This window comes from Diplotaxodon limnothrissa, linkage group LG19, assembly GCF_057381915.1.
Source record: "Diplotaxodon limnothrissa isolate DT_005_m linkage group LG19, D_limnothrissa_male_GT1.1, whole genome shotgun sequence".
Classification (NCBI taxonomy): Eukaryota; Metazoa; Chordata; class Actinopteri; order Cichliformes; family Cichlidae; genus Diplotaxodon; species Diplotaxodon limnothrissa.
This window is the reverse complement of record NC_140614.1, coordinates 16,053,089-16,080,125: the sequence shown is the minus strand read 5'-3', so window position 1 is coordinate 16,080,125 and position 27,037 is coordinate 16,053,089. Positions and strand designations below refer to the sequence as shown.

The window sequence follows — 27,037 nt, the reverse complement described above, 5'->3', positions numbered from 1 at the left end:
AATCAAAAATTTCAGCCAATCAGTTCATATTGTCTGACCTTTCCACTGCATAGGCATAAAAATGGTCAGTCCTGATAAGCAGTGTATTTGACAAAGATGCCAAATGAGGTTTCTCACCTCTGTGAACAGAGACTCTCTACATTTTGGACAGGTGAACATTTTACTTGCATCCTTTAATCTGTGCAATCAGCTCCAGTACTTTGGTTTTCCTTTGGGTGGACAGCGGCAGGTCATAGACAAACTCAAAGAAGGTGAAGACGGAGCCAAGTGGTGCTGGATAGGACAAGTTACATACCCAATACAGTTTGAAAAGCTTATCCACAGCACACGTCAGGCCATCATTCAGAGAAATGGTTACTCTGTCATTCTTAGCAACAATGATGTACTGCCTGGTTGCCCTCTTTAGATCACCGATGCATATCAGCTGGGGTTGGTGTGTTGTGGATGATGCTTCAGGATCACTGCAAAGCGATGCAATACTTGTTCCAGGCTTGGAGATGGGGAAGATAAAGATAGTATTCAGTGAGGTGTAGACAAATGCTTTCCTCAGGTAAATACCGTGAGAACTTTACTGAATACATACCAGTGCAAAAAAGGCTGCAACGACTGGCACCAACTGGTGGGAGTAGGTGTGTTAACACATGGCGGGGGGGTTCTTGTTTCCAGGGCAGCTACTGATTTGAGCTTCGGAATGATACTGGCTTCTAGGGCTGCCACGATTTGTCGACTAGTCACGATTACGTCGACTATCAAAATCGTCGACGACTGATTTAATAGTCGACGTGTCGTTTGAAGCTTTGTAAGATCGCAAAAGACGCAGGAATAATAGCAGGATTTAAGAGTGTAATAACGGACTGAAACAGAAGATGGCAGCACAGCATGTACAAGGATGCCAGCTGCCGTTAAACCCCGAAGAAGAAGAAGAAGCAGCTGTGTCCCAGAATTCATAGCGCGGCCCAGCTTAGTTTCCAACAATGGCGGTAGCTAGTTAGTTTTAATATTACTCTTATTATTCTTTCTGGGTCACAAAATAAACGTTTAACATATTTTCAGGCGAGAATGTAGCTGTGTAAACCTCAAATATCGGCTCAGTTTATCAGGACACCACATATTTTCAAAAGCGCTCCGACGTTTTCGGAGACGTCTGTTACCCACTAGCTCGATAGCTAGCCGGGGGCTAGGTCACTAGCGCCGTGAGAACACCGGACTCCCGGCAAATTGTTTTCAAACCCACCGCCGTCTTTCGCGACTCAGGTTAAATATATATGAGTCACTTAGATAAATTAAAAATGTTGTTGTTTGGCTTTTTTTTTTTTTTTTTTTTTTTTTTTTTAGTATTTTATTTGTTCCTGAGTAAATCGGTTTGGCTGAGATTAAAGTTATAGTTTTTACACAGCTGAATAAACGTCAAGCAGACAGCTGATCATCAGAAGTGTGAGATGCTGGAGAATATACTCCGGTGTCCTGTTATATTTTAGATAGCAAGGAGTTTATTAAACTTTACCGAAACAATCTGCAAATTTCATTAAAATTGAATAAACTATCATCTTGTCTTTATTTTTAGTTAGCACCTTAAAAGCTTAAAGCTGTAAGCTAATGATAGTTATATAAGAGCAGATGCTGCTGGTGCAATAAGCTGTAGTTTTACGTCCAGTGGATGATGATCTGATTAGTCGACTAATCGCATAAATAATCGGTGACTAGTCGACTATCAAAATAATCGTTTGTGGCAGCCCTACTGGCTTCCCATTTTCGCAAAAAGAGGTCCACCTTTCCTCCTGTAAGATTGCCAAACTCCAAGTCCAGCCTACGGAAATAAAAGAAGTGTTTACGTTTAAAATGAAGCATTAAATACATTAAATCAAAAGTACATTCTGTCCATTTGGTAGCTGTATGGCTAAAATCAAACTTTACAGTATCACATTTCTGTTACCCATTCCACATCAAGCTTACCTACACAGTGAAACAACAATTTACTTGGAGTGGTATTTGAATACAAGTCCATTATTCCTTAATTTTAGCTATGATTTGGGTCCCATCAGACCCTGAGAAAAAATTAGGACTTTTTAGCTGATGTTCAACTTTCTAGCAGACAATTTCTTATGTTGTCTGTCTGCGGTTTGTCCTGTAGAGCTTTTTTGTTGAAAATAGTGCTGCTGAAAGCAGTTTCATACAGATTTAGGTGATTTTTTTGTAGGGTTTTCACTTCCACGAGCAGCACTTTCTGCATTGTCATTTGATGTCCCTACTATTAGATAGTCATTTGGTGGTACGACTAAGATTTTGGACCATGTGAAAAGTGATGCTCATTGTAATCAGTGCGCAGGGAGTAATGATCAAACTCTGAAGTTATAAAACTTTCAAAATATTCACTAGGAGCTCATAAACATACCTCCAAATGTATCGACTCCTGTTACATACTTTGTATGCAAAACACAACTGAGTGGAGAAGGAGTACATAAACCATTACCAGAGAACCAAGCAACTTACCAGACTTGGCATGTCCAAAAACCGTGGGTACTCTCCGAATATTCCAGGCTCTGAGACTGGTGTATGTTTCCTCCATGCCTGACATGATAATTGGAAGGTTCTCAGCTGAGGGCTGCAATAACTTGGGTGACCCACTCATCTGTGCTGCTGGTATTCCCATCCTCTCGCCTGAGCTTCTTGTCTTCACCACAGTCATCTGTCACTTTTCGCTTCTTATAACGTCTCTGCCCCTGGTCGAGATTCCGTCTAAGGTTGCGCAGTTTAGTCTCTAGGAATCCACAATGAGAGACTGGATCATAATAATGCTCCTGAGGAAGAAAGGACAGAGGTATATGGGTAACAGCTGAGCAATTTTAACTGAGAAAAAAAGCTCTAATAAATAATTAGATAAAGGTTAAACGATACACAGTAAGTGGGAACAAGTGCAATTTACAGTATGTAGTGGAATTTACATTATTAAAATGCTAAATTTACTTACAAATCCTTCCCCCTGTCCTGCCACTTAAGGGTGGAAAAGTGGTGAGGATGCTTTTTGCTACAGTTAGCTTCTCTGCACTAAGAGGGTAACTGGAAAACAAACTTTTTTACTTCTGTGCACTTCAACATTTTTAAAGGAAAACATTCATTGCAAAATTTTAACAAAGTACAGTAAAGTGCTATACTTACTAACCACACCTCTCCACCAAATCCCCAATGCAAGTCTTCACAAGGAGCCTCCTCGATGGCACCGACAGGTTTCATACTCCTTAAGAATCTGTGGGGTTCCCCGGAGGCATCTTCCTTGGGGGGCTCAAACCGGGGTAGCGGTCACGTCCGGTTGGGGGCTCTGTTGGCTCTCAGGTGACTGTTTCCTCGCGGCTGCGTGCAGCGGGGCTAGGGGAGGGTCTGTGCTGACGGACGTGGGTTACTGACCTGGCAACCTGACTGCCCCTGGGTGGGTCCGGGATGGGCGTGAGGTTCTGGGGGCGCTCCGTCTCTGGGCTGGGGCCCGGGCCGGGCCTCGGGGGCTTGGGTCCTGGTTGGAGTGTTGCCGGGGTTGTGGGCGGGTGGGTGCATGGGGGCCCGGCCCTGGAGCAGGGTGCCGCCGGTGCGTCGAGCCGCCTGGGGGGCTCTTCATCTGGTGGGGGGGATGGTCACATCTTGCAGGAGCTTTCTTCTCTTCAGGAACTCTCTGCGGGAGGGGGAGATACAGGAGAGGTGGAGGAAGATCTCAGCCTGGGCGTTTACCGTCTTATGTAGTCTGGAAGATGTGTGGATGGTGGGGTGGGTGCAGTTTTCTCTGTGGTGGGGTTGGGTGGACTGTCCAGGGCTCTGTGGAGCCGGAGGGCGCTACTGCACTGGGCCCCGGTCTGATGGGCCTGGGCCCCCCTTCCCTGGCGGGTCGCGGAGGGTGGGAGTGCCTACTGGGGTCAGCGGGGGAGCTGGCCCCAGGGAGGGGTTACCTGCCCCTCCCTTCCTTCCCTCCCCATCTCCAGCTGCCTCCCTCTTCCCGCTCCTCCACAACCACCCACACATGCAGGGCCTTGGAGTGGGGGTATGTCACCAGGGTGCAGAGGAGGCTACCCCCCCCCCCCCCTGTCCCCTTCTGGCTGCCTCTGCCTCAATTTTATCCCACAACTTAGACATTCACATTATTCACACTCTCATTACACATACATATAGGATCTTGGGGGTGGGCACAATCACGGAGTCCAATTTACCATCAGGGTGTATACCTCACCCCTGACGTCGTTGCCCACCTCTCAATTTTAAATACACTTAGTCATTGAGGGCTAGCAGGAGGGACTATGCGCTTACCTGCTGCTCCTTGGCAGGTAGCTCCATGCCCTCCTGGGTTTTAATTGCACCTTAGAACATATATGCATCAACACTACAATGAGCGGGTGGAGGGAGGTTTGGAGTCTTCTCCCACCCCCATTCTCTGCGGCCTGCTGGAGCGGGAGGGCTAGTAGGAGGAGTTGGCCGTCCGACTGCGGTCTGGGGTGTGGGGCCTCCCTGCTGCTGCGGAGTCGGGGTGGTCTGCCTCTCCCCACCGCAGGGAAAAGGGTAACACCACCTGGGTCTGGGTGCAATTCCCCCCTCCAGGGGCAAGGGTACCTAGACCCGGTTTGTAGAGTACGCTTGGGGAGTGTGATTGTGTGTACAGCGTCTCTTTATGTCTGTCTCCACGTTGGTTGAGTGTGGAGTGAGTGCATATGAGAGCATGAGGGTGGGAATGGATGTTTGTGTCTGTGTGTGCCTGTATGTCTGTGTCTATATGTCAGGTTGGGTATCAGACGCCACCTCTCTGGGGACACCTCAGCCCCTCCAAGGTTTGGAGGCCTATCTCCACCCACCACCACTTCCCCTGCCGGTGGCGGACTCCCTCAGGTGTCGGTGTGTTGGTGGTTCTTTGTGTCTGGGGGTGGGCGTCCGGGTACACACCGGCTCACTCCTTGGCGGCCGCTTGTCGGGGCCTGGGGCCTGGGGCTCGCTCGGGCCCCTTTGGAGGTGGGGTGCCCCCGGCCTCTCGGCCTGGGGCTCGGTCACTCAGGCGCAGCTGGGGGCCGGCGGAGCTCACGGGCGCGTCACTGCAACTCCCCCTGACTTCTGCTCCGCGGCTGCTGGGCGAGCCCTCATCTGGGACTCTCCTCAGCTCTTACTGGAACAGTGGCGCGGCTGCCCCTCTGTTGGTCTTCCATGGTCTCTTGTGTTCTGGGGGCCTCTGGATGTCTGGAGTTTTGATCTCCTCCATACCCGCTTCACACCCTGGAGGACGGGGCTGTGGCCCCCCCACACTCCCTAGCAGATCATTACATGGAGAAACCTTTGGAATGCAAGCATGCTGATCCACACAGGTATGCACACATGGGTATTCACAGACGCGGACTAAAGCTTTCTTGGCTGCTACCTCAAAGCACACTGTGCGCTGTCTATCTTGCATGCTGCACAATATCGTTTATTATTTAGTAAATATTGATATCTATGGCTAGCTAGTTTATTGTGATGGTGCTTTGTTTTCTCTATTATTATGTTGCTCTTTGTTGTTTGCTGTCTCCTCTGTTTGTTTTTTTTGTTTGTTTGTTTTTTTTTTTTCTCCATACAGGTGACCCAGGAGTTCTTTTTTTTTTTTTTTTCTCTCTCTTCCCCCCCCTTCTCACCGTCTCTTCTCCCCTTTGGTTTTCTTTCTTTCTCTCATTCATTCCCCCTGTCCTATTTATTAAAAAAAAAAAAAAAAAAAAAAAAAAAATGACAAAGGATGAACTGAAGCTCTGCCATCACGTAATGTCGCATACTGCTGTTTCTGATGTCATTAAAAAAAAAAAAAAAAAAAAAAAAAGAATCTGTGGGGCTTTCCTGAGTGACTTCAGGGGTTGACTTTGTTCTTCTGTGGTAATGGTAGACTGTGTAAAGGCAACACCAGACACTTTACCTCTCTGCAATAATCTTCAAAGTCATGACAGCAAATTTCCAGAGCATAAAAGCACGAGTTTACTCAAAAAGCTGCAGCAGAAGAAGGCGGTTTCTTAACTATGTGATTATAACGCAATGACTAAAAGAAATTCTGAATAATAAATAAATTGATTTTATCTTCTAGTTGCTACTTGGTGAATAAATCTGATCCTGACTAATAGTGATGTCTGATGTCTGTGGCACTGCTGACAATAAGAATTTTTTTTTTTACAAATTTCTTTCTCATCTATAAAAGTGGTTACAAGGACTTTGACAGATTCTAAGTTGTCATATGTGTGCTGAAAAAATGAAACACATGGCTAAATAAGTAAGATAATTTGCATGGTCAAGTTGCTGTTGTTTGGTTTTTTAAATAACACTGACTATTACTTCCTCAGAAGTTCTGCATAAAAAAGAAACTATATCAGAGCATGTTTCCAGCAATAAGCCTTAAAAAAGAATGTGCACATACTTTAGTTAATCATACTAGATGCAAAAACTGCTTTAACTGCTTGAAAAAACAATTATCTCTGTCAATATGAGGTATATTTCATGTTAAAGTTACTCAGTCTTTATTCCTATTCTCTGCTAGTAAACGAATGGTCGCGGTGATAACTACATTTGCTATATTCAGAGCTAACGACAATATTGTCATTTTACTCAACACTGCTACGGTTAGGTGCTGACTCTGGCGTTGCTCATAGACAACATAATGCCTGTCGGAGCCGCTAGCCAACTACCACACTGGTTCTAAGAGCAATTTCTGAATACTCTAATACATAAATAAAGTAAATAGATAAATACATGAATAAAGTAATACATAAAAATACTACCAAAACACATTAACTCTAATGGAGTATGGCACGAAATCCAAGAACTAATAATAAAATTAAGAGTAGGATATGTTAGCAAGACTGTTACATTAAGGTTAGTTAGGTATAGTTAAGCAGTAATTAACTTAAACTCTAAACTCCTACATAACTCCTATATTTTATATAAATTCACATTCTTCCAGAAACCCGGCATATTTTCAGTACATTAAGATAAACTGGTAAATGATACTTACTGTAAGGTCTGACAACATACTAGGCGACGTAACCTCCATCTTTGTCTCCTTTGTCTCAGTGGCGCGAAAGATAGCGCCCCCTTCCCGCCGCCGGTATGTCATGTTGCTGGGCAGAATTTGTTTCAATTTTAAGCATGTGTGTTCTTACTCATTTCATTTTCTACTTTTGCTTCAATTATATTCACATGTTACGGTCAAAATTAAGCCTGTTCTTTGTGGATACTTATGCTTATAGTATAGCCATGGCCATTAATTGGTATGCCATACATATTGAGAAATAAAAAATTAATCCTCTTTCAGAATTTTAGTACACCATACACACCTTGGTCCACATTACATTATAAAATGTTTTATTTGTTGAAAGTAATGAGGAAAGGATTAAGGAAAACAAACAATAACTAAACATTTTATTTATTCAGTTAATATAGTTATAATACATTGTTAATCTACAATTTATTTCACTAAACACAGGGCTAGCATCAAATTACTGAGCTGCTAATTTTAGGTCCTGTTGTTAGATTCTGAAAATAACACACAAAATGTGTTAAACTGTGCAACACATCAAGTGTGTTAAGCGTTTTACACATTTTTTCAATGTTTACACATTTTCTTACACATGTTATGTTAAAATTTACACAAAATGTGTTAATAGTGTAACAACACATTTTTTGTGTAATTTTTTAACACATCCTTTCTAAGAGTGTAGAGATCTGGATGGAGGTGTAGTTGGAATATTTCTTGCAGATATGACTCAACAGATACAATTCTATACTTTAGACCTAGGTGGCACTGTTGATCTGCAAAAAACTGTGTGTGTGTGTGTGTGTGTGTGTGTGTGTGTGTGTGTGTGTGTGTGTGTCTCTCTCCTCAGTGGCTTAGCTTCCCGTCCTCAATGCCAGGAATTAATGATTTCACCCTCTCTACTATCCTCCTTCTCACACACATAAACATACTCTACCTTTGCTTTTCTCTGTCTCATTCTTGGACACACACATGTGCACACAGATACTTACTTTTTTGTATAGACACGCGCACACGCAAACACACACGGAATCTCATTCTAAATTCATTCAATGAAGACAATGTCTTTCCCCCTGTGTGTTGTGTCTTGTGACATCAGTTGAGTTCTTACTTCCATAAACATCAGCTTTTCAAACCTGCATTGTGTCTCAGTCCTGCATCCTTATAAATATCAAAGTCAAGTGGGACCTGGTTGGTCATGAAAGAGGGGAGTTTGGCATAAGGGACTAGTTTTTTTTACCCTGAATCTATCTATCTATCTATCTATCTATCTATCTATCTATCTATCTATCTATCTATCTATCTATCTATCTATCTATCTATCTATCAAAAGAATTGCTTTTTGTCAAAAATGCCCAAACCTGAGAGCCGGATCGTGCATGTTTCTGTTTGGAGATTAGTAAATTTGCACTTGAACTGCACCAAGATGGCCCAGGCCAGATGACAGGGCCAGTTGACAAGTCGCTACTCAGATGGCCACAGTACTATGCAAAATCTTGACCTCCTCCTCATTTCATTATATTCTAATAGGAGAATGGGAGGGATAATTTTATTATTGAACAACAACCATGTTCTCAATGAACCCAAAAAACTCATTAATATCAAAGCTAAATGTTTTTGGAAGTAGTTTTTAGTTTGTTTTTAGTTTTAGCTATTTTAGGGGGATATCTGTGTGTGCAGGTGACTATTACTGTGCATAATTATTAGGCAACTTAACAAAAAACAAATATATATCCATTTCAATTATTTATTTTTACCAGTGAAACCAATATAACATCTCCACATTCACAAATATACATTTCTGACATTCAAAAACAAAACAAACAAATCAGCGACCAATATAGCCACCTTTCTTTGCAAGGACACTCAAAAGCCTGCCATCCATGGATTCTGTCAGTGTTTTGATCTGTTCACCATCAACATTGCGTGCAGCAGCAACCACAGCCTCCCAGACACTGTTCAGAGAGGTGTACTGTTTTCCCTCCTTGGAAATCTCACATTTGATGATGGACCACAGGTTCTCAATGGGGTTCAGATCAGGTGAACGAGGTGGCCATGTCATTAGTTTTTCTTCTTTTATACCCTTTCTTGCCAGCCACGCTGTGGAGTACTTGGACGTGTGTGATGGAGCATTGTCCTGCATGGAAATCATGTTTTTCTTGAAGGATGCAGACTTCTTCCTGTACCACTGCTTGAAGAAGCTGTCTTCCAGAAACTGGCAGTAGGACTGGGAGTAGAGCTTGACTCCATCCTCAACCCGAAAAGGCCCCACAAGCTCATCTTTGATGATACCAGCCCAAACCAGTACTCCACCTCCACCTTGCTGGCGTCTGAGTCGGACTGGAGCTCTCTGCCCTTTACCAATCCAGCCACGGCCCATCCATCTGACCCATCAAGACTCACTCTCATTTCATCAGTCCATAAAACCTTAGAAAAACCAGTCTTGAGATATTTCTTGGCCCAGTCTTGACGTTTCAGCTTGTGTGTCTTGTTCAGTGGTGGTCGTCTTTCAGCCTTTCTTACCTTGGCCATGTCTCTGAGTATTGCACACCTTATGCTTTTGGGCACTCCAGTGATGTTGCAGCTCTGAAATATGGCCAAACTGGTGGCAAGTGGCATCTTGGCAGCTGCACGCTTGACTTTTCTCAACGCTTGATTGTTCGATGATCACGCTTCAGAAGCTTTGCAATTTTGAGACTGCTGCATCCCTCTGCACGATATCTCACTATTTTTGACTTTTCTGAGCCTGTCAAGTCCTTCTTTTGACCCATTTTGCCAAAGGAAAGGACGTTGCCTAATAATTATGCACAGCTGATATAGGGTGTTGATGTCATTAGACCACACCCCTTCTCATTACAGAGATGCACATCACCTAATATGCTTAGTTGGTAGTAGGCTTTCGAGCCTATACAGCTTGGAGTAAGACAACATGCATGAAGAGGATGATGTGGACAAAATACTCATTTGCCTAATAATTCTGCACTCCCTGTATAAGGCATAAACAGAGCTTGTACAATTCTAATGACTTTGAAATGAGTATTTTCTATGTCCACCTTTATGCTGCAACACAGCCTGGTGTGTAGTATTGGAAGTTGTTGGCTCTCTTAGGCTCGTGTTCTTAGTGTTTGAGATCATTATCATGCTGAAAAATTAAGCAGTTTCCAATCACATGCTTTCCAGAAGTTATTGTATGGTGGATCAAATCTTAATGTGCTTTTCAGTGTTCAAAAGTCCATCAATTTTACCAAGATCTCCAGCACCTGTGGTTAAAATAAAACCCCAAACCATGTCAGAGCTTTAGACATCCATTGTTGTATCTCTCTCCTGCCCAACTCTATATATTGACAATGAATTGAACCAAAAATAACACATTTGGATTAATAACACCACTGATTGTCAGTCCAGTTCTTTTGCAATTTGGCATACCTCTGCCTATTCTCCCTGTTTCCCTACCTTAAGTATGGCGTTTTGACACCCTTGAACTGAGACCATTTCTGATGAGACCAGACGCATCTCTGGCCATGTCCACAATAATAATAATTGAAAATGCATCTTTTTCTCTCTGTTTTGACCTTCCGTCCAAACTGAGACAGCGTCTTTGGTCAAGGAAAACTGAGCTTTTTGAAAACGCTCTCCAAAGCGGATACATTTGAAAACGCTGTTTTCGCGTCTCAGTGTGGACCGAGAACCTTGGGCCTTTTCGAAAACGATGACGTATTTTAGTCATGTGACCAATTAAACTAAGATTACGCAGGGCATTATAGAGCAGTCGTTTTGTTTGCTCTCAATTTTGACAGCCCTACTAAAGATTAATATCAGTTTGTACTTGCTCCAGATAGCTTTTCTTCAAACTCTGTAATTCTCATTCGCTTTTGCAACTTTGTACTTTTGTGTTAATCGTAGCAACAACTCCACCTCATTGTCAGTCCATTTAAAAAACTCGGTGCTTTTCCTCGACATTTTGCCGCGATGTTTCAAATAAACGGCAGACAGAAATGATGCAGGTTGAATTGTCTTACGTGTCACCCATGAGCAATCCAGTAACGTAGCATTTTCGATTGTTTCAGTGTGGATGAACAAATGCTTGAAAACGATAGTGTGGACGCGAAGCGTTTTTAGACGAAAACACCGTTTTCAAATTGATCTGGATTAGTGTTTGTGACCTTCAGAAATCCTGAAAAACAATTGCTAAAAAAACTTTAAAATAATAAGAAATGAGGGGTATCTCAAGACTTTTAGACAAAAAGTAACAACCATGGGCAACTAATAATGACCGGCACACAAAAGTATATTTGGTTGTGTTTGATTAATACAGATTGACACAGGTGGTACAAATGTGCTGTGAAACCATGCCAGAAATGTCTGTAAAGTCACTTCTGAAAGTACACACTTCAAAATGTAACAAAAAGCTAACTTTCAAAGAGAGGCAGGGTATGTAATTGAACAATAATTGTGCACATTAAGAGAAATTTTCCCCTTGGACGAAATGACAGCGGTGCACATGAAAAGCCACAAATTGGTGTTACAGAAATGCCTTAAAAGAGCCAGAGGGAGAGAAGTTTTAAACCACCTTCTTGCCGACACATAGTAAGGCAGTCACAGTGTGAAGTGAGTGTGAATGTCACACTGTCGTCTTTGGAAAGTTACAGAAATGCTCAGACACGGATCTCCCTAATCCATCCTAGCCCTCAAAAGAACGGTGTTGGAGAGTGAGGGTTTCTGAAGCTTTCCATTTAAAGCCGATAGAGTATGCCCATCTCTTAAGTTGAACCTAATAATATTTCTGCTAACATTTGAAGTTTGAGTTGTTTTTAAAATAAGCCAGAATGTTATTCTCTTTCTTAGAGCAGTTATGTAACGTGTTTATTATGTCTGCTGTACTCAGAAAGATACTTTAAAAAGCCACAGAACGCTGTGAACCTACCTCTTTCATACGTTATTGAGAAGATTAACGCCACTCCACTTTTAATGTCAGACAAACAGGTAAAATATATTTTACAAAGACAAAAATCTAATCCGAATGAACAGGAGTTTAAATCTTGCCACTCCATGTATGTCCAGTCAGATATCTTCACAAGAAAATTATCTTCCTTTCTTTGTAGAACTGTTAGGAAATTAGGCCAAAGTACCAATCCTATAGTGACAAGGCTTTTAAGGCTTCAACTTGAAACTGATCCTCAGTCACAGTGTTGACTTATTATTAGTCCCCCCATCCCTTTATTTAGTATGGACCTTCCACTGTCATTCTGAAAGTACATTAAATATAAAACTAAAAGACTCTTCATAACACATAAAGACAGTTCAGATTTATATTCCAGGAGGAGGAGGTGGGATTTGTATCCACCTAGAGAAGGTTGTCTGGAAGCTCAAGTCAGGGCAGAAAATCTGCTGTAGAAGAGCCAATCCTTGTCCATTTTGGTGGTGAAATGGAAAAATGTAATGCACTGTGAGATGAATCAGTGCTGCCAGATAGAGCAATAACTTACAAATTACTTTTTGTGGAGTGAGACTACAATCATGGCTGAAGTCGAAAAAGTCCTCACAGCAGCTGATAGCACTTTAAAACCATTCCAGGGATAGACGTAACCTTTGAAGAGCATGGTTAAAGAAGGGCTAAATTATAAAGGTTCACAAGATGAACCAAAAACGTAAACCGCCATGCAATCTTGCATCTTCTTTTCTTATTTCTTGTTAGATAAAGTGTTTTCTTCCCAAGGACATTTTTTTATTTGTTAATTACAGTGTTTCGTGCTTAGGCTCAACATTCTTTGAATCTGACAAAACTCGAACTTCAAGAGCTGACAGGAGCATTATTAAGTGCTGACAAGCTGAGGCACAAATTACTGTTTTTCTTTGCATTTACCTTCAAACCAGCACCTCTTAATATTCAACTATATTATTTACAAATATTTCTCTAAGTCTGACTTCAAGCCAGTTGGATTTGTTGTTAGAGAACATTTGAAACTGTTGCCTTTCCTTTTTGTTACATCAAATAAATGCAATAGCTTCACCAAGAAGGGGACGATCAGAGTTTAACAGTGTGATGTGAGTGATCGTGGTTTTTAAAATTTTTAAAATTATTTAATTTTTAGGCACTCTCGGATTGGTTGCTTTAGGGTTCCTTTGTTCTTAGTTTTCTTTGTTAACTTTCGATTTTCAGTTATTCATGAATGTTTTGAATAACTCAGTATAGCCTCAGTCCTGGCTATACTTAAGCTCTAGCTCTAAGACAGACTAACACATACTGTATGAATGTGACACAGAGACAAGAGGGGTGGAACAAAAGGAAACCATGACATATATGGCTTGTTAGCTTTTTAGTTAAAGTCCATTGCCAATGCCACCGTGCTGTTGTGCTTTACTAAAACAGCAGACTTTTTATGACACATGGCTTTACTGCACAAGGTAATGAATTGACATCCATCCTAAAAACTACAGATTTCACCCTATATGCCCTTTGTATCATATTTGATACATGAGTTTCTGAGACCTCTATCTCATCAACATGATCAATACTTGCCATAATTTCAAAATGTTATGGACAAAACATTGTTGTGAACAAAAAGTTGCCAAAAACTCCAATGTATCAAATGCAATACAAAAAATATATAATGATACACATATGATACACATACGATATAGCATTTTTTTTGTGGATTTTGTTATAAGGTTTATTAGACATCACATTTCCAACAAATCAGAATAAAAAAATACATTTTCTGGCTATTTTTTGATGGGTTGGGTCTTATAGGGTTAAAGAGTATATGATACAAATAGATCCTTTAACTAATAATTTCCACACTTGTTGAGGAAATTGCCAGTATCTAAGCACAAAATGAGAACAAACTTACAATATAAGTGTATATCCTGGCTCAGGTCACCTTAAGTGGAATGAAAAATGTATCTTGTTTTTTGTTATTTTTCTTTACCATTTCTATTCAGTTGAGTCATTATTATCGTTTTACACATATCTGGAAATGCATTTGTTTAATTTATTGCTAAGGGATAGCTGAGGATACTCTCATAAACAGCATTATTCTCTCATTACTATTACACATTATTTAGGCATTTTCACCCTGAACATGTTTTAATAACTTGAATATTGTAGGCATGCATTCTGTGGAAAACAATGGTATTTCTAACTTCAATTTTTTTAAAAACGTATTTCAGTTTTTATTTCTGTTTCTGCTATTAGGCTACTGAATGGCAATGCACTGTGGCCTCTGGTTGTCTGGTTTCAAAATACGAAGAGGGAAACAGCCAAAATACTGAATTCGAGGCTTCATAAATCAACAGCAGGGTCTATTATAAAGACACCTCACAGCCTGAGGCAATTTTTAGGTTGTCACCAGGCGTGGCACAGCTGAGACCGGTTCAGTAACAACTTTGACACATTATCATATGTTTATTTACTCATTGACAGGCAATAAAGTTTTGATCAGACAGAAGTAAAGTTACTTATTCCACCTGTTTTCTAAGTTGCACTATGGCCTGGCGAAGGGAGCTTTATTGAATTTTGAATTTCCACTGCTACCTCTCGTTCATAGAATCCAAGGTTGCTTATTTTTGCCTCACAAGTGAGGAGCTGCTACTGACTAAGCTACTGACTATGGGAATGTTTTATACAGCTGAAAATGTAAAGGAATATAGCCATAGTTTGAGGAAATGAAATAACCCAGAGCATCACAACAGGTGGATGATCACAGCAAGGCTGAGACAGGTCTTGTGAGGAAGATGCCAGAACCTTAACTACTCTGGTTATGTGATCAAAGATAAAGTATTTACATAAAGATTCACATAAATATTTAAAGAACATCTAGTATAGATTTAAAGTCCTAGTCTTTTTTTTCTTTTTAAATTTCCACCTGAAAGTACTCAATTTCCGTTTCCAAGCTCTGTAGGAACCAAATGAACAGCCTTGGACTGCTGAAATACTGATGGAATAAAATTCAATAAACTCACCAGGCAAGAGTGAGAACTGAAGAGCTCCAGCAAAAGCATCCGTAAGCAACCTGATGCTATGGAACCTAGCCTAAAACTGTCAACAGACAGTTTACCTGATTTTTCACAGCAAATAATACACTACACATAATTTAGTCACATTAACATCGGGCGTTTATCCTGTCTTCTCTCACCCCAACCGATCGCAGCAGATGGCCCCGCCCCTCCCTGAGCCTGGTTCTGCCGGAGGTTTCTTCCTGTTAAAAGGGAGTTTTTCCTTCCCACTGTCGCCAAAGTGCTTGTTGCTGTCATATAATTGTTGGGTTTTTCTCTGCATCTATGAAGCGCCTTGAGGCGACTTTTGTTGTGATTTGGCGCTATATAAATAAAATTGAATTGAACTGAATTGAATTTTATGTGCTGAGGTAAGAAAGGTAACTAAAAAATAGTGTCTAGCTCTGTTTGAATAAAAGATCTAGTCATTGCACTAATGGTGGAATGGGTAAACGATATTTGTGAATGAAACTGCAAAACATTTGGAGAAAAATTCACAGAAAAAACTTCTGTAAGACAATGGTTGCAATTTGTGAATACTGCTGTAGGTGCTGCAGAAAAGATGCTTACAAAAGATCACCTGTGGCTTTGCATAGTGTGAAAATTTCTGAGAATAGTTTTTGGATTTTTCACTGTATTTTGCTCAACAAAAGACATCATGAATGGCTGTCAAAAGAGAGGGCCAGGAGCAGAGGTCTGAGCCATTGTCAGTTTTACAGCCTACTTGCTGACAAATACTTAACACATGGGTTGCCATTCCCAACTCAAGCATGATGGTTACACTAAGGAACTGTTGCAAACACAGTAGGCTGGCTGGCTGAGGAAATACAGACTGTTAAAATCAGTGGTTGATCAAATATGAAAGGGAAATGTTGGGGGTGTTTTCACCTCATGCAGGTTATTATTCAGTGGTCCAACCAGTCCATTCCACTTGAGATCAAGTTGGACTGAATGTAGTCCATGAACTGCAATGAGTTTGACACTTCTGGGCTAGACACTAATGGAAAACAGTGGTCGCCTTTTTCTCAAACAAAATTTTCACTAAGGTTAATTCATTAGCGACTGGGCATCGATAGGGGCATATCCCTATTTTCTCCACCTAATCCTGTGCCCTTGAGCAGTGTGCTGTTGCAGACTTAATCTCCTGTTTGATCAGCAATGCCTTCAGGCACAGAATATATCTGAAACAAAGTGCAAAAGTCTCAGTAAATGTGATCATAGGTGTCTACATGGAGGCCATGTGTCATACGCAGTCCCAGCTCAACAGTGATGGGCAGGTAAGAAGTGGGCAGGAGGGAGACGGGAAACAGACTCCAGAGACATGAACTGAAACCTCGCCTCAGGCTTCTCTGTGTTGGTTTATGCCTTTCTCAACTCCTCTGACTCTCCATTTTCCAAGTGACAGCAATAAAACTCTGACCAAGTACACATTATTGATTTTCACCTCACGATCAACCAACAGCTCCATTTACTATCCGAGGACTAAACAATCATTTTTTACAAGTAAATATAAATTTTTCTTTTGAATTTTTCCCCATTGTATTATACAACCACATGTACAACCTGGGCCATACAGCTACATCAGATGGTTACCGACACTGTTTATAAAAACAGGTGTAGTTTCTCAATTACTGCATATCCTAAGTTAACATTTAGGTGGAAAAGTATAAATAGTTATTAAAGCATATTGAGCTGTAGCTGCAAAAAGAGACCATTCGAATCTTTTCCAGATATGCTTTTGTCCTCATCTATGGATAATTGGGCAATACACTCAGGCACTAAACGAGTCTTAGGGGAGATGCATAAGTACGATTTGTAGGGTACAAAAGCGAAAATCTACAAATTTAAGCAGGACAATATCAAAAACTAGTTTAATTCGGGCAGTTCAGGCACCACAGTGTGATGTTTATTAACATTTTTATAACAGTCACAATATATACCCATATGGAAAATATATATATAAATCTTATAAAGTTTGTATCTGTCTTGTGTGAAACTTGTATGAAAAGCATACTAGAGTGAAAACAGGTATAAGATCCCTTGGAAAATTATATAAATGAAACTTGTATGTTTTGGAAACTTACTAAAACAATATATGAAAGTAATGAGAAAGTGGCCACTTTCATGAGTAAATTGTATAAGCCTTATATGATTCACTATATGAAGTAGGCCACATCTTATGCAAGTCTTTTATAAGTTTTTTCTATTTCTTTTCCATATGGGTATACATACAGATTTTTAAATATAGAATATAGAATAGAATAGAATTGTCACTTTATTGTCACTATACAGTTGTACAATGAGATACAGAATATAGCATATAGCATGGAAATATCTGAAAATGGCAAAACAAACAAACAAAACCCCAAACCCCCCTCCAACCCTCTGGCAACCTCTGCTTGTCAGGGAAAAATGTGGAACCTGGCATGTTGGGTGAAATCCTCTTGCGATTATTTGGCTGCTTGCAGATTGTCACATTCGGGACTTATCTGCATAACTTATCACTTTGAAACCTTCCTGCGGATTTTAACATCATTTTAACTTTTTATTTTTTCCCTTTTCATACTTATTGGTTTCAAAAGATTGCCACCAATACTTGTTGGAAAACAAAAGAATAATGTCTTAAAATACAATTCACTGTCAGCAGTGGAATTTCAAATCCCAGGCAAACCAGTAATTGCTTTGTTCCTCAAGTGTCAATTGTATTGTTTTAAAGAATTTGCTCGCTAGACTAGCAGTGTTTCCTTCTCCTTTGTGGAGTACACCTCATAAAATCCAGAAAAGCTCTGAGAAGCCTTTAACCCCCCCTACATCAGTGTTTTGTTGCGTAACTGCCATCACTTGGTAGAAGTCTTGAATTAATCAGAAGTCTTTGTTCGTGACCATCCAACGCTGTGCAGTCTGTCTCTACGGGTTTAAATGAGTGATACACACTGAACGAGGAATAGTACATGTTCCAAACAAAAATGTCACTTCTTGTCTTTTCACTGTTTTTGTGAATCATAATTAAAGCTTCGTGTATGTGGCAGGCTGCATAGAGGAGACAAAACCTGGACAGTCAAATTAATGCTCTGCTTTTTAAGTATCCGCTGTCAGGTTAACAATTTAATCTTTGTATGAAACTGCTCAACAGACACATTTAACCCACATTTCATCTGCCATTAACATTCTCATTTATAATAATAATGATATACTAGACCATTATCTTATTCAAACTTAGCTGTATCAGATGTATTCAAGGAACAGAAGTAGTGCTGGACTAACTTGCTAAGAGTACTCAGAGTTGTCCAGACCTTTTAAAGTAAAGATGTAGAATCACAGGTGTGTTTGTTAAAATATGGAAGGTACTTTGCAAAGTAATTTAGAAGATCAGCCCAAGACTGAAATATTAACCAATGTGTGCAGGACTGACCTGATACTATACTTCATATTTTACACCTAGTTGTCAATTATAGACCCACATTCTGATTTTATTCGCTTACTTACATACAATTTGTTTGTCGTCATCCTGTGTGATCTGAGTTTTTCAAAACTCTGTCAAATATTTGATAATCAATTAAGAATGAAGTGTAAATAGTTCTTGAACAAGAAAGAAGAAAGACTCAGAAAACAAAGAGCTATGCACAATATTTGTGAGATAAGAATTTATATTATTGAAGAGCCACTTTTTGGGGAATTATTGTAATTTTAAGTGGAAATTTTACTTAATAATGCATATACATGATTGTTGAGATGACACACTGCATGGTGTGTTCTGTATGAACATTGCTGTAGTCCATTTAGAAATACACCCCAAATATACTTAAAATGTATTTTTAATCACTTTGTAGCTTGAGTCTCTGCATGAAAAAGAAAGAACAGGCTGATAAGCAGCCTTTTCACAGTTCATGCATACCAAAGATATTGCCTGGACCCAGGCACAAGATTAATGTGCATACAGAAATGCAAACATAAGAAGACTAATGTTTGAACGGGATTGTGTGTGTGCATATTCAGGTATATACAGTACATGGTTATAAGGACATCTTTAAACATTTGGTGTGTGTACAGCATGTGTTAATGCGTATTATTTATGCCTGTTTTCCTTGAGCCATCAGATCAGTTCATTATATGCATTATATTTATTCACAAACAGAAACCTATCAGGTGATAAACACAATTATCCTACATTTTAGGAGGTAATGTGTGTGTCATTATGTATTATCATGTACAGATGCCATAGTCCTGAGCTTTATGAATACACACATAGCTCTGTAGGTGAATGGCTTTAGCAGGTCATTATTCATCCCAGTGCTATGGGGACATACGCTAAGTGTTGTGATCCACACCCGATCAAACCATGTAAACATGTGGTTTTACAGTGTGAGATGGTGGGAAGGACACGAAAACAATCTCCCCCAAATCACATACTTCATGTGCTTCATCTATTTCATTGTGCTGTTGTTGTGCTATCCGGGCTGCTTCGAGATTAAACAGCGAGATTTGTCTTCTTTAGTGAAGTGCCTCTAATATTGTCCTCCCATCAATATAGCAGTGAAGAGATGAACAGAGAAATGGAGAGAGATGATAGTATACCTGATGCAATATTGAAGCAGTTGGCAAATGCTATTTTTTTTTTATTGCTAGAAAATAATACTAAAGCTAGCATGGATCATAGTAACACACACACACGCGCGCGCGCGCACACACACACAAGCAGTATTCACAGTACTCACGTGGCATTATATTGTGCAAGAACCACTATCCTGTATCTGCTTCTATAGTAATTGAAGGGACTCCAGGCGCGGATAACAAATTCTTTTTTCAGAGGCAGATCAGACTTATGGGCTTATCTAGCATGCAAACTGCCCCAGGTCATGATAGACATGGTATCAGTTATGATGTCTAACCCATGTATGTCCTAGGATTGTCTGATTTAGAGATAAAATGCTCCGATGGGAACAGGATAGAAATTATAGGACTACCAAGCAGCATACAAATGGTCTAATCTACAAATCTGCTGAAATTATGAACAATACGGATGCACCTGTGTGGCTTATCTGGCTTCTCTGGTGCCTTGGAGATAACAAGCGGAACATGTGGTGATAGTCCTATTAATATCCAGGTTCGGAGGTTGATTCTTCATGCCGTGTGTCTGCTTTTGCATATGATCATCAGATTGAAATTCCATTTACAGGCACTGATGTCACATTAAGAAGTAGGTGCAAATTTGTTGTTACAGTCACAGATGTTATTTTCTTAACGAATTTTAATTAAAGTATGTAAAAACATTCCTATTTATAGATGTACATAATGATGCAATGTCGGGTCGAGTGCCGTGGAGCATTGTTGTTGCAATTACAGATAAAACTTCCAGGTATGTTGCCATGATAACTCAGTTTAGTTGCATTGTTGTGCCACCTCTATGAAACCCAAGGACTGAACCACTCACGAAAATCAACAGGAGTGTAGTAAAAAACTTTCTTAAATGGTTGGGTGCCACACTGATCATTTCGTGTGCCGACAGTGACATCATTACAGTTTTGTACCATTTATTCGAGCTCATTGGTCATCAGTACCTGCAGCAGTTTTCTCCTAAATGATAGATGTCACCATTCAGACAAGACCTCCACATCAGTGCTCGTATAGGAGGAGAAGTTAAGAAAGACGCAAATAAATTGTGTTTTTTCCATTAAAATCTCATCTCTCATACTGTTGCAACATCTCCCTCTGTATAATCTGTGAATCTCCAAGCTTCTTCACTGATATATCATTGCACACTTGAAAGGTGAGAGGTGCATGATATGCTGAAACAACAGGAAATGGGTGGCTTGTGCCAGTGAATGTGACCTCATTTTTTCCATTTGGCAAACAGCAAGCATAAAGACCCTATTACCTGCAACAGTCTGAGGTGTTCCCTGCATTTTGCGGTATGATAGTCTGCAGGCCCACACGACTCTTAACTGGATCTGAAGCACATCCTAAAATTACTTTTGTGAGTTTATATGAAACATGTGAAATGAAGTGCATTAAACCTGCATCTAATGACCAGCAAGGAGCCAGATTTACATATACAATGATTTTGAGTGTGTAGTATGGCAGAGAAGGAAAAAAAAATAAGGAAGGTTATGCTTTTACAGTATAGCTACCGCGTGAGAGACGAGTAGCTCCAGTGCAGTATCCTCGATTTCCTAGTTGGATCCTCACCTGTACTGTCACTCAAAAAACTAAGACTGCAACAAATCCTGAACTTTGAAAAACCAGGAGGTGATGCCACGTTGGCTACATCCATCTTTAATGTGCTGTCTTTGCCATATATATGGCTGCCTTTAGTAACAAAAACTGCTTCCTGTAACATGAGCTTTTTAGGAGTTGGCAATAGAGACTAGTGACTTAATTAAAACTCACAATTATAATAGTTTAACAAACATTGTTGTTGTCAGTGATGTGCTTTCTAAATATTACGATTGTGATCTGTCTCTCTCAGTCACCTTTTTTGGCGTTTTGCTTTTTTATCCAGCTAAAAAAATCAAAACAAAAAATTTACATTATTACCACAATTGTTGTTTGTTGATTTTAACTGCAATGCTTATCTTGAAAACTTCTGACTATATTACATTATGTGTATATCAATAAACAAATCAAATAGTCAAATTGAATAACAGGAGCTCAGATTTGAGTTAAACGAGCCAAAGGAAATTTTTGACACTCAGCATTTCATATCAGAGACACAAGCTATAATATTGGAGATTATAGTCAGTGTGACACACATATATATTTGTGCATTGTCTGTATACCAGGACAATTTAATAGTCTATATACAAATGACCTGACTCAACTGAAACATATAGATAAAAAATAAAATAGTCCCTTTTCTTTAAAATGCCAACCTATGTACTTTTGGGATTAAGAAAGATCATAGACTATAAAAACATGCATGCAGTGATTAAGAACTGCATTTTGTACTTCATTTTGTGGACATTGTAGTTTAAATATGGCAGACATCTGCAGTCCCTAGACTCAGTGCTGCCGGATTCTCTTTACAGCGCACCTCTCTCTTCCTAAGTCCCCTTTACATCTTTCCTTGACCTCATGTTTTCCATAGAGGTTAAGGAAAAGTGATTAGGAAAAAAGATTCTAGAACTGTCTTTTATTTCTGTTTTGTCTGTCTGATTTAATTTCACCTGCTGTTAATCACTGAGTGTACAGCCTTCTGTTTAAGCCCCTCTTCTCCACACGTTGTGGTGTTTCTGAATTTCTCTCATGTTTCTTTTTTGACTTAATGTTTGGACTTGCAGGAGCCAGTAAATCATGTTGACTTTTCATGCTGCTTCCGTGCTTTGCATTTGAGTACTCTTCACACCATTGCTAGTATGGCTTGACTATAAAGAAAATAAATGGCAGCTTTCATTTGTTGCATTCGTTCTTTTGTTTCACTCTAAGCACAATAATGAATTCTGTTACACAGGGAGCTTTCCTTGTCCTTAAGGTTAGCAAAAGCATTACATATTGCAAAGGGTGGTAGTTCATGTGTAGCAACTACAATCAGATGCAGAGTCTAGAGGCTACATCTAAAACACATTCACTGGCAGGAACCATCAAATTTCCCTTCCGGGACAATAAGATTATTGAATTAAATTGAAACAAATTCAATTAATTAGCATTTTCCCCCCCATCTGCAGCCACATTTTATGATGCCGAAGTTGTTACATTACCCAGTTTCATCACATCCTGTGTATTCAGTGCCTATATGAAAACTTGGCCCTGTCCTTGAATGAACCATCTAAGAAGTTCCCTGTTATCAGTCATGCTTCTATAAACTTCCAGCAGAGAGACAGAACAGGGTAAAAAAAAAAAAAAAAAGACACAAGAAATTCAGTAAATTCACAAGCGAGCCCAAAGCGCCATAGCTCGTGTGTCGCTGTCTTTGTGTGCAGCTCTGTGTATTCTCCTCTGTTGTCCCCCCCTCTCCACCTCTCCTTCTCTTTCCATCTCACGTTCTCTTACCCTCCCTACCTCCTGTCTGGATCACTCAATCCCTCTCTTTCTACTACCTCCCTCCTCCATTTCTCTCTCTCTCTCTGGTGAATGCCTCTGTAATTCCTATTCTTATCTACTCGTCGGCGCGAGGATAAGAGCTTCTTTACTTATGTGCTCCTGCTCTCCACGGGAAAGTGGAGACAGAGAAAACATTTTAAAAAACTAAAATTACATGCAGGGAAGCGGGGAGGAGGAAAGGCGGGGAGGTGGATGGGGGCAGGGAAGAAACATCTTAAACTCGAGTCGCATGCAAAGCAGAGAACAGGGCTGATGGAGAGAAACAGATTAAAATTGACAAAAAATATATATTTTAATTATTCTCTTCAAGTTGAACTAATCCTGTGTTGGGTGTTGTGGGGCTCTTGGCTCTGCTCCGAATCCCTACCAGGCTTCAGTGACAGAAAACAGGCCTTTTAAAGAAACTAGATGCTCATACAACTAGACACACACACACACACACACGCACACACACACGCAGACTCGTACATACACTCAGGGGCTCATATATGCACAGCATATCACTGCACAAATAACTTCACTTCTGGCAGTATGCTCGAGTTACATGCACAGACACACAACCAAAGTGGTGTGTGGATTCAGCCTCGCCCTCCAGAGGCTGTCACACAGAGACTGCTCATTAAAAGATTTCATTAGGTTTCAATCAGGCCATAAGTAGGCCAGCTACACTATTAGAGAGTGAACATTTGACTGAAACATGACTGCAGGAGACATGATATAATCAATGAATCAGTGTGTGTCTGTGTGTGTGTGTGTGACATTATTACAGAATAATTTAACTGAAATATGTCTGGAGGAGAGCTCGAACAGAACAACATTAAACTGAATCACTGCCGAAGTGTTTTCTCTCCTCTGCTGAAAGTTTAATGTCGGGTTTGTCCTTGCTGACTTTTGTCAGCAGCTTCTTAGATAACATCCGGGCCATATCCAAAGAAGCACCAAAGCTGAAAGAAATGGTAAAATAACCACAAGATGCAAAAGTCAGCCTCCTCGGGCACCAGACGACGATTGCATATTGATGTGTAATGTGACTACAGGCAGATGAATAATACGTACTGCACTCTTGCTTGCTCTGAGTCGTCAAATTGGGGTAAGGAAACAAATGATTGATTCTGATCAAATTTGTTGAAAAGGGTAACGTTGGATGTTCATCTGGGGAAAGATAGAACTGTAAATAGAATTTTTCTTCTTCCACTTACATAACATCATTCCTCCATCTTCACTGCCTTTGTATTCCCTAGACTAATTCTGCATGCGGCTATATTTCATATTTGACACTGGTTGTAAAACACCTCTATAAAACATGACAGCTGCATCCATACCATGCCATAAAATATTACACGTTTCCAAACAAAGCAAAACATAAGACATAGACCTCCGTACAAGGCTAGAAACATCATTTTCTCTCATATTAAAATGATCAATATTGAGGTCACAGTAGGAGCCCTGCAATCGATGAATGTTATCACTTCTGAAATATTCACTGTTCTCCTTGTGGGCAAAGTCAAGACCAATATTAGAATAAGGTTTTAACATCCAAGAAAACACTTTTACAACCCCATGATTTTTAGAAGAAAAAGATTAATGTTCATCAATAAAACAAAATATAAAAATGCTGAAGTACAACAAAAGAAGCAGAACCATTTCTACATATTATTACAAACTATTTCCTCTTACAACAACAACAATTTAAGTGAGAAAAACAGACACATGAGCAGTCATAAGCAACACATCAAACAGGTTTAACTAGACATAGTAAAATTTCTAACAGCCTTATTTGCTCCTCAAACCCAAGGGAGAACTTCCCGGCTTGTAAAGTGCAAAAGTTGCAGTTAGTTTTCCACTGGTTTAAAGTGACCAAGCTTTTGTCCGATACCTTAGCGCTTTACCAGAACGCAGCTGCTGTTCAGAACGCAGCTGCTCGTCTCCTTACTGGTAGTGGGCGGCGTGTCTCTATTACCCCTGTCCTTGCTGATCTGCATTGGCTTCCCGTTAAGTACCGCATTCAATTCAAAATCCTGCTGCTTACCTTCCGAATTATTAACAATATAGCGTCAAGCTACCTCATTGAGCTACTTAGATCATATACCCCTACTAGAGCATTAAGATCATCTTCCCAGTCACTCTTGGTACTGCCGAGATCTCGGCTGAAGACTAGAGGTGACCGCGCGTTTGCCATGGCTGCACCCGATTGATGGAATAACCTCCCCATCGCTATATGCGAGTCTGATTCCATCCATTCCTTCAAATCGCGGTTAAAAACTCACTTATTTAGCCTCGCCTTTTCTACCAGTTAACGCTTGCTTGATAGTTAGCTTAACGCTTATTCTTATCTATGGCTTTTAATTCATTTTTAATTTTTTTTAAAATTTTTTTTATCCTCTACACTTCGCCTTCTTTTATGCTTTTATATGCAATTCTTTTGCCTTCGTGTGTTTTAACGCCACTCAACCTGCTAGCACGTTTTGGTACCTTGCCATAGCCCACATCCTTCCCTGTTACTTCATCTTACCCTCTTGCATGTTAAGCACTTTGGTACACCACTGGTTTTTAAATGTGCTATATAAATAAAGTTTCTTGTTGTTGTTGTTGTTGTTGTTGTTGTTGTACCAACTTGGTCTAAATATGGGCTCTAGAGGTGGACGGATTGATCTAAATATTAATAGTATTGATACCTAGCCTGGTATTGGAATTGGATCAATACTAGCGTAATAGGATTGATCCAAAATCTGCAAAGCACTAATTGGCTAACTTACCTAAATCTAGCAAAAAACAGTGTGTCATCAATAAAGCTGATGTGGAGCCAATGAACGAACGAACGAACGAACAAACAAACAAACAAAATCAGCCCACTAAGCAATGATGATATCAAGGTGGCTATGTATATATTTTATAAAAAGTCTGTGGCTGCACTGTATAAAGTGCTCTTGATGCATTTTGCTTGTAAATAAAATTAATTTCAGTGATAATGTGATATATTTGACATCATTATAATTTCAAACCTGATTAAGATGACTAATATAAAAAACTGAGCATGCATTTGTGAGAGCATGGAGAAAAATCAAACAGAAATACTGATCTGTACGATCTGCAGTTACAGCAGAGGCACTAAAACAGTTTATTGGACTTATGAACTTATAGCAGTCAAAAATGTGCTTGAAGACCTTGAGAACAAAGACAAAATGCTGACAAAAAGCACACAGCCTTATCTTATTTAAAATGATCATTGATTGAGTAAAATCCAAGAATACAGCTTTGCTTCAGTTCATGAAGGTGTTCAGGCATTCTCAATCTCAACTCACTGTATGTGCATTAGTATTTGATGCCCTGGGAATGAATTTGAATAACCCAGAGGTATTGCTGCTACAGGAAACCTCGGCAGGGTGGCTTCAGAAGCTGTGTAGCAAGCTCCAGATACACCCAGTGAAAATACAGTAATTTCAAAAAAGCTAAAAATGGAAACATTTGTGATCGCACTCTGAGTCAGCTTTAATTGTAGATTTCCCAGACCTTCTGATTCATTTACTCCCACTCTGCCCCAGATTGCTTTCTTTTACATCTGATACACTCATTAAGAATTTTATTCACATCAGATGTGGGTGATTTTGACTGGACAATAGTTGCCTGGGGGTGGGAGGGCAGTATAGGTCAGATAAATCTTTCTAACCTCACAAGACCACACAAAATGGGACAATAACTCTGGTGAAATAAAAACTACAAACACTAGTTGAGTATAATATAAAGCGTACATAAACACAAGGCCAGAAAGGCTATTTGGAAGTGAAGCAGCAGCCACTGCGTATACGACAGGCCATATTTACTTTCGCTACAGTTATTTGATTATACAAGGGCTTGAAGGCAGGATGCCAGATGAGCACTGTCCCAAACAAAGAAAAAAGGCCACAATATTGCTCCAGTATCTGAGAACAACTCTTAAGAATGCCTCAGGGCGTAAATATTACCGCTGAATGAATTTCTGCTGAATCCCATCACCTA

General features: G+C 40.0%; 1 pseudogene; it reads right to left on the bottom strand.

Moving 5' to 3' along the window:
* Positions 1-157: 157 nt before the first annotated feature.
* On the bottom strand, positions 158-25,253 carry LOC146611935 (uncharacterized; annotated as a pseudogene).
* Between the last annotated feature and the right edge of the window lie 1,784 nt (positions 25,254-27,037).